Raw genomic sequence first — 9691 nt, 5'->3', positions numbered from 1 at the left:
TGCTAGGATTTGGCGCTGTGGCCAAAATTAGGGCTTGGCGGCGTGGCCAAGGCTAGGATTTGGCATCGTGGCCAAAGTTAGGGCTTGGCGGCGTGGCCAAGGCTAGGATTTGGCGCCGTGGCCAAAATTAGGGCTTGGCGGCATGGCCAAGGCTAGGATTTGGCGCTGTGGCCAAATCTAGGATTTGGCGCCGTGGCCAAGGCTAGGATTTTGCGCCATGGCCAAGTTTAGGGCTTGGAGGCGTGGCCAAGGCTAGGATTTGGCTCCGTGGCCAAAATTAGGGCTTGACGGCGTGGCCAAGGCTAGGATTTGGCGTCGTGGCCAAAGTTAGGGCTTGGCGGCGTGGCAAGGTTTAGGATTTGGCGTCGTGGCCAAAATTAGGCCTTGGCGGCGTGGCTAAGGATAGGATTTGACGTCGTGTCCAAAGTTAGGGCTTCGCGGCATGGCCAAGGCTAAAGTGGCTGGTGGCATGTTACTACGGCAGAGTGGCATGTTGGCATGCCGATTAATATGTTGTTGTGGCAGGGCGCGTTTGGCTTTCCAGTTTGTATGGTGGCGCGACAGGGCGCGTTTGGCCTTTAATGTATGGTGGCGAGTTTAGAGCGAGTTGATTGGTCAAGAAAAGGGGCCGGCCAAACATAAGGCGCAACCACATCTCTAGTGCTTGTGTCGCATTTTAAAGTGACCTGATTGGTCGGTAGGAAGGAGAGGGGCCGACCAAACATGGGCGTGGCTACACTTCTGGTGTGAGTGTGGCGGTTTTAGAGTGACCTGATTGGTCGATGGGAAATGGGGCCGGCAAGTATGTGCCTAGCCACAACTTATGTGCGTGTGGCGACTTTAAAGCGACCTGATTTTTCGGGGAAAATAGGGCCGGTTTAGGATGTGGCGCGGCCAATGAAAAGTGGCGCCAGCTGTCCTAAGGCTTGGCCACGCCTCCCTTTGCTGATGCGGCTCCCTGTTTTCTGATTCTGGGCAAGGTTTTGCACCTACTAATCCATGGCGGATTAATTTCCTAGTTTTCCTAGGCTTACTTTCGACAAGCAAGGTCTGGTATACTGCGCAAGGCGCAAAAGTAATTGATTGAATTCTATGTGTTGGCACAGAGTTCTTTAAGTTTATTGCCAGAGAGCAGCATGCTTTCTGATTGAATACCTTATGCAAAGACCTTATCCTTGATATTTGGAAATTTGTGCTACTCTGCCACACAAATTGTCATGCCATATCAACATTAAGGGTTCAGCCGGGAACATAACATAAAAAGCATTCGAAGAATCTTATATTAAGCGAATATAGGCAAGGCGCCGAAATTTACAGAACATCTGGCATGGTTGCTACATGCGCTAGTCTGGATAAATTTCATGCAAATATATTGAATGGCTCATTAAATATGCCAGTGAAGAGGTTAACACTCATGGCTCTGTTTCCTTACAGAGTGACGTCACATCAGATGCAAAGTTTTATAATTTCAATCCTAAACTAAAAACCACCATCAACAATGTTGTATTGAGTTATTTGTATAATGAAGCTTGAATAGCCCAAGAGACCAATGATTTCAGTGCCCTCCCATTTTCGATGGTGAAAGAAATATTGTTGTGCATCAGGCTGTTTCCTTTTAACATGCCCTTCAAGATATCTCTTCCTTGAGGAATTTTACATTCCAAAAGACATATATCTCCTTCCTATATTTTGGTCTTGAACTATATCGCCTTTCTCCATAAAAAGGTTTTTTTCCTCCATGTATTTCCAGTTTCTTTTGGCCAATAAGACTTTATTTGGAGCTCTCAAATTCCTTTCTCCTTATCCACCCATGCATCTTTTTAGGTTTATTCATCTTCTCCCAAACCACCAACATATGTTTTTCCTTTTTCTGCTTGCACCTCATGGTTCTCACCATTTGCTTCTCAATGCTCAGTACACTGGAAGACTTGCCATTTGTTTCCCTACATGGTAATAATGTTATAGAAAATTCTAAGAGTAATGTTCCAATGAACGATTTAAAGACCACTCAGTCACCAAAAGTGGCCCCATTAACCAGTCCCCTGCAAATTCGTGGAGGGAACCCCATTCTTTGTGAGTGACCCGTTGGTAAATTGCCCAAAGGGCGGTATGTTTAGAATGATTTATTTTATTAATAAAATTTTATATTATACAAACGAATGGACATTTTACAATTTTCCTAGAACTATTTATGAACCCATATTTGGGGATACCTTCACAAATTGGGGGCTATTTTATGTTACAATTATAATGATCCGTCCCTACGTCGATATTGTCCCCACTTAGCCACTACGGTTATCCGGCAATGTGGGGTTTCTAACGGGCATCACTGCGGTAATTTAGCAGAAAATTCATGGGAGGTCACCCATCCGTGAATTACTCCCGCTCGAGCACGCTTAACTGCAGAGTTTTCTGCCAACTCTGGAGCCAATTGTGCTGAAAAGGCCTCGGTATAATGTAAACGTTCCTTGTCTCTTGTGAGACCAGTATCTAGCTCAATGGCCTAGCATACTCTCTCACCCGAGAACAAGCAACCCGTGCCTAGTTGTATCCCAACTAACACCGATATTGTTCCCACTTACCCACTGCGGTTATCCAGCAATGTGGGATTTTTAGCGGCACTACTATGGATATCTAGCAGCAGCTTCCCGAGAGGTCATCCATCCTGAGAAGTTTTTTCCACAACTCAGTCAAGTGAGCCCATCAGGCCTCGATGTTAGGAAAGGACAAACCATTACTTACATTCCATTCGACAAACCACTACCGAATATCGGGGTATTACAACAATCGTCATAATTTTTCAATGCTGATGGTTGCAGTCGATATCGGAATACAATACCCACTGCAACAAAAAGCATCCCCAATTTGTGGAGGTATCCCACAATTTCTCCATCTTATTTATTGGGATAATTTTGAATCCATTAGGGCAATTCCTATGGAATGAACACATGAAATGAGGTTTGTTTATTTTGCTTCCACTATGGACTCAACAAACGTGAAAAACGGATTGCCAATTGTTCACTGCAGACCAACATGAGACGCTAGTTTCATCTTGAACCGCGCTGGCGAAGAAAACCCGCTGGCGGATGAAATGAAGCCGCGTGGTTTGTGAACACCCGCTTGCGTCTTTTGTCAACCCGCCTACGACTTGTAATCTAACACCAACGGCTACATTCGAACAATTAGAAATATACAACCTTATAAATACTCCTCATTTCAACTCCAAATTCACAAAGTCTACACCTCTATACCTCACTCACTCAAGAATCATATTCAACGATGCCTCCCAGAGTTCGTGGTTCTAGATTCACCCCAGAAGAGGATTTAAGTATTTGTGGAGTCTATGTTATTGAAACAAATGATAATATCATTAGAGATGAAGCCGCGTCGAAGATAAAGTTTTGGGAATATTTTTTTAGAAAATTCGTCACAAAAACAGGGAACCAGTTTAACCGTGAGGCTGCTGGATTGTTGCATCGTTTTAGTGTAATTAGTCGGGATGTATCGGAATTCCAGCTCTACTAGTGCACAATCACCAAAATAAACTGAACGGTGAAGCAGTAGATGAAATAAAACCAAGAACACTTACGGAGTGGAAAATATCTCACGACAAACCTTTCGCCTTCCAAGCTTGTTTCAACATTCTTAGACAGCTCAACAAATTCAACCCCTTAGGCATCTTAGGAATTCCAGAAGGCGGCTATTAAATGAGGATGTTAATTGACGATGCAGTAGTAGTTACTTTAATCTAATGTATTTGCTTTAATCTGATGTAGTTGATTCAATCCAATGTTATATTTTTATCATAAGAAAGGTTTAAATTAGTATAATATTGAAGGGTGCAAAAACAAAGAAATTTGTATTGATTAGATAAACATAACAAAATAAAACATTTAACACAACATAACACCAAACTAAAACATTTAACAAAATAAAACTATGGTGAACCAATTCGTTCATACACTTAAAATAAATAATTAGTGTTGTATTTATAAGGAAAAAAAAACCATTTTTTTTGGTAGTCGTTGATAATACACGTGGCGATCTAGATAAAGCTCTGCGTTTCACTTTGGCCGCCAATGACTACATTTCCAACGACTTTAATTTGTTCCCTGTAAATTCAACTCTAACCATCTTCATATTCACATCTTCTTCATTCTTTCTAAAACTCTTAATCTCTCAATCTACAAAAAAAAATGTCTACTAGAATTGGTGGTCCTAAATTTACTCAAGAAGAGGATTTATCTATATGCAAAGCCTACATTTTCCTTAAGGTAGAAATGTTATGCGCGATCAAGACATGTCAGACGTGTCTTTTTGGCAGAACATTTTCACAATTACTCGTGGTTTGTGCCTTCGTTTTCATAATTGTGTTGTCACGTCATTCTTTGATCGAGTATAAGGGAAATTGATCGAGAAAAATTTATCGGTGTAACTAAAGCTGAAGTGATCCAAACATCTCTTGATAAATGGGAGGAAATTCACGACAAACCTTTTCTTTACGAAGCTTGTTTCGGCATTCTTAAAAAAGGTCCACTTTACTATGAAAGAAGATGTTACTCTTATTCGATGTTGGATACATATTATGATGAGAAATATAACCAATGGAGATTGCTGGGAAAGACTGTTGCAAAGGTTTATAGCGTTGCAAAATGAATATATAAGAAACAACAAGATCCTAGAACTAAGATTTTCATTCATCAATAATGATGTCAAATATTATACAGAAGTTTTATGGATGGTGCACCGTAGTAATTCTGAATTGTCCAACGAAGAAGTTTAATCAAAATCATTTTTGACGTAATTTGTTGTTTATCGTTTTTTCAGAAAACTACGGCTCAAGCAAAGTTTATTGAAGAAAACGGAAGAGAGTTTAAACATTTTGAATTCTATGAACTTTATAAGGTTCGTGTCGCTGGATTTGATGTTACTGTTAGCATTATGGAATCAATCACTATATATGTAAGTCTAAATGTAACAAGCATCGCTTAATATTAAACGAAAGCAAAGTTTATTCAAGGTCTAAATATTTTCATTAAATTAATATTATTGCCACTTCTTTTTACAAGATATAAAATTTGACTGACTAACAACTTCAATAAAAATCAAGTACAATCTTTGGCCTCCTGTTTATCTTCATTTGACGTATCTTCCATTCAACGCGCTCACGAACTGTTTCCCCTTTGTTTTTAAATTTTTTGTTGTTAACTTTCAAAACCAGAGTTTTTCTTTGCCTTATAGCGGAACATTTTCTTGGATTAACTTCTAAAACTTGCACTTCCCTTTTACTATTTTCAACCTTTTTAAAATTTCCACATATCTTAGAAACATCAACTTCAAGTTTTACATCGCAAAAAAGTGTGTTATAGCCTTTTCAGACATTTCAAATAGATTAGTAGAGAAAATTCAAGAGAAGCGAATTTTGGTTTGAGGGGAATATTTGAAGATGTTGGTAATTTATAGTGGTAAAAATATGACAATTTTTACTTTTGAAAAAGTAGCGGTTGCAGGTTGATCTTTACCCGCCGGCGGGCTTATAGTCGTCCATGAGGTTTTAGGAAATCCGCTAGCGGGTTTACTTCATCTGCGCGTGTAATGATGAACCGCTCAATACTTTTACCATAGTGGAAATTGCAGTTTTCCCATCCACCTGGCTGATTAAATTTTTGAGTCTGCTAATTGCCATAGGAATTGTCCTTATATGTAAAAATGAATAGATTTTTGATATCTGAATATCCAAAACTTATCAATGTAAAGTCAATATCAAATATCAAAAGCAACACTACAAGATCGCTAATAGGGTTACCAAATTTTTTTGGGGAATACCAATACACATACTGTATAAAACAAAAAAAAAACAATTGCCTTTTGGTTGCTACACCCCCAAGCAATTTAACCCCATTAGTAGCCTTGTAGAACTGACTTCTCATATTTTACTTCTCCTCCAGTCCTAGACTCCTAGCTCGTCCCAAAGGTCCCGCAGAACTTTTGCCCCTAGACTTTGGACTGCAATGTGAGAGTGTGAGCAGAGTGTAACAATAAGTTGTGTGTTAAAAAGTAAAAAGACCTCAAAATGCCTGAAATCACACACCACTCTCTCTGCACTCTCGTCTTTGCAAAATTCAGAAGAAAAAGAAAACACTACCAAAATCTCACTCTGTAGCACTGTGAAGGAAGTTGGAAGAGATCTAAGATCTTTAAATCAAGTAAGTTATCTTCACATCAATCCTTCACTTAGAGTTCCATTTTCTTAACTTTTTTTTGTAAATATTTGGTCAAGTGTTCAGTTTATGAGAATAAAAGAACCAAATTCATGGTTAATTTTGTGTCATTTTAACTAAATCCTGGTCTGGGTTTCCTTAATTTCTCCCATTACTGTTTCTTTACTGGTGAAACGGATGATTTAAACTTTTTTTTTTCTCTTGATTTTGGTGGGTTTTGGGTGTAATGGTTTGATTTTTATTTCCAGTATTACTGCTAGAATCTAGGTTTACAATGGGTTTGGCTTTAATGGTCATTTGTACTGTAACTTGAATCTTTATGTGGTTTTAGATAGAAATCAACCTCTGTGTTAATTCTAGTTTTTTTTGTCCAAAATTGTGAATTGCGATTTCTAAATGAAATTGGTTATGTTTAAGGATTTGATGGCACATTTCTTTGCTATTTCAGTGGAATGTGAACCTGAAAGAATTGATGAGGATCCCGAAGTTATGGAAAGTTCTACTAGTAAGGAATCAGTTAGTTGTCAAGGAGATGTTGTTTGTGAACCACACTTAGGTATGGAATTTGATTCCGAAGAACAGGGCCGGCCCTGAGGCAATGCAGTCAAAGGCTATCTTTGGGGCATCACGATCAGGGGGGCAGCAAATTTTTTTTTTTATTAGGGGAGTTTTATGTTATAGCAGAAAACTGGGGGTCTAGAAAAGAATTATAAATACAAAATATGATGCATTTTTAAAAGAACAAAGGGCATGTTATAAAGAAGGAGTTATAAGAGGGGTTAATACTAAAATATCAAAGGAGTTAACACTAAATACATAACAAGTGGGACGGATTTCACATTTTCACTTCAGAATTTTTTTTTTGTTAAACTTCTCTTTCTCTCCGTCGGCTGAAAACTCCATTGCTCTAGGCTTCCAGCCTCCATGATGGTGTGAACCGTGTGATCCTTCCTATTTTTCTTCCCAACAAGTCAACAACAATTAAATCTTTACGGTAAGTTTATGAAAAACAGATTATCACTTATATTATATGATTAGTTTTCTTTTTAATCTTGTGATTTCTGCTAGAAAACCTAAATTGTATTTTTATGGCAAAAAAAATTCAAAACCCCAATTAATCTTTTGATTTCTAAATACCCAACGATCATATATATATATCTTAGTTACAGGATCTAAATAATTTGTTGATTTTAAAAGAGCTACAATTTAGATATGTTTGATCCGGCTAATTGGAATACAATTGATAAAAAGCCATATAGATATGTTTGATCCGGCTAATTGGAATACAATTGATAAAAAGCTTGTTGATTTTTTGGTAGAGAAGGGTCCAGTGAGAATTTGAACAGATTTTCCTTTCTTAAGGCTCAAGTTGTTTAATTATATACTGAAGTATAAAGCTAACGGGAAACACAAGTTGTTTAATTATATACTGAAGTATAAAGCTAACGGGAAACATATACAAGCCTAATAGAAAACTGATTAGAAATCACTATAAATATATTAAGCTAGCTCAATCGGTGATACAGAGAAACTTAGAGAGAAAAAATAAGTGCTCGCAAGCTAGAGACAACAGCTGCAGGTTTAAGAAGTTATCAAGTTGCCTGATCATCACCGAAAACATTCAAGGTATGTTGGTTCTTTATTCTTTCTACTGATATTTCAGAAGCAATACGTAGTGGTTATCTTCTCTAGGGTCTGTCTTATTTTCTTAGGTTATTAATTTTTCTTTCGATCGATTTCTATTAATAAAGATTTATGTGTGCAAGTTCTTCTCTAGCTAGTAATTTCAATATAGTTCGTAAGCATCTCGGAAATTAATATCCAAATATTTTTTCATGAACCAGGCATATATATATATAGATAGCCAGGGTTATTTTTACTCGTTTTTGTCAACGCAAAGAAACATATTCTTTCTTTTGATGTTCTTAATTATTATAGTATAGGTTGTGTTATAAATTATTTTGTTTTCTGTGTTCTTGAGTTAATTATATGATATGTTCTACGGTTTACAGGAGATCAAGATGGTGTTTGATAAAGCCCACTTACCTCCAGGTTATAAATTTCAGCCGACGGACAAACAACTGATAGAAAACTATTTGATCCCAAAGGTGAAAAATCAATTAGATATGAAATCTGTGTGGTACATATTTGACAAAAACATATACCAGTATGAGAATCCCCTGGTCCTTTTTCAAGAGATTCAGAAGAATCATGCATATTTTTTCACCCCCACAACCAAGATCACTTCAAGTGGTAAGAATGTGAGAAGAACTGCCGGAGAAGGAAAGTGGCACTTAGAAGATAAGGGTAAACTCATAAAGGACGATGATAATAATGATATTGGAAAGAATAGAATGTTTACCTTCGAATGGAATGTTCCCAAGGAAAAGATGTAATGACAACTGCAAGGTGAAACTTAGCTTATATAAAGACAACTCTCTTTATTGATGTTTAGAAAATCTCTGAAAACTAAACACAAGCTCTAATCTTGCTCATATGATCAAACACAACTTTGGTGATCATATATATATAGAACTATGAAGTGAAATGTGAAAAGGGACACTGGATCATGCATGAGTATTCGTTGCTCCCCGAATATTACACAAATAACAAGATCATCAAGGTATGTATTAACATCTGTATAGATCATAACTTAGCTAGCTAGATATATTATTACATATTTTGGATTCCGATTTATGTAAATGATTGATTGATCTTCGTGTTGGTTTATATTCTAAACAGACGGATCCGGAGTATGTTCTATGTGAGATTAGATGCAAGATACCGATGGTACCTGAACAACAACAACAATTTCAGCCTGCAGTGGATGCCGCAAGACCACAGAAACACAACGCGTAGTCAATGAACAACCATGTGTACCACTAGCATCAACACCAATGTTATCGCCCTCTATGCCTAATTTTGAAGATCCCACTGACGTTGGCCATCAATATTTCATGAACATGATTGATTTTGACGACGTGGTACCAGTTTTAGGAGGAAGTAATAATGATGTACAAGAAGAAGAAGACGACTGGGGTGAATTTGCTTTTTTCACTTGATGCGCAGTTAGAAGAAAGTAATGATGATGTCGGAGAAGACTTGGTTGAATTCGCTGGGTCTGCAGAGGAAGAAGGCTTGGTTGAATTCGCTGGGTCACCAGAGGAAGATTTAAAAGTAAGCAATGAGGCACCAGTGACAACGATTTCAGAGGTCGGAGAGGATATTACCACCGCACAACATCATAATCAAGAGGAGGCATCAATGTTACTCAATTCGGTCATCCTGCGTTGTCAATTTGACGAATCTTTCGGTGTAACGATCAAGACCAAGTTATGTTGGAACCTTGAAGATATACATGTAAACGATAAACATGGTGATTATATAAAGATATATAGCGTAACTGTTGTCAAGGTGTTAAGCTTATAACCTGACTATTGTGATATCTGAATGAATCTTTCTTTGTAAAC

The 9691-nt window shown here is 37.7% G+C and overlaps 1 long non-coding RNA gene across 1 annotated transcript; it reads left to right on the top strand.

Annotated features, from left to right (window-relative positions):
* The first annotated feature begins 7111 nt into the window (after positions 1 to 7111).
* On the top strand, positions 7112 to 8608 carry LOC113332169. The gene is made up of 3 exons (XR_003351363.1): positions 7112 to 7215; positions 7748 to 7847; positions 8234 to 8608. It is a non-coding gene; the product is annotated as an uncharacterized LOC113332169 (long non-coding RNA).
* The last annotated feature ends 1083 nt before the right edge of the window (positions 8609 to 9691 follow it).

This window comes from Papaver somniferum, unplaced genomic scaffold (genome assembly GCF_003573695.1).
Source record: "Papaver somniferum cultivar HN1 unplaced genomic scaffold, ASM357369v1 unplaced-scaffold_13, whole genome shotgun sequence".
NCBI classification, from domain to species: domain Eukaryota; kingdom Viridiplantae; phylum Streptophyta; class Magnoliopsida; order Ranunculales; family Papaveraceae; genus Papaver; species Papaver somniferum.
The sequence above is the reverse complement of the archived record's forward strand: the minus strand, read 5'-3'. Positions and strand labels throughout refer to the sequence as shown.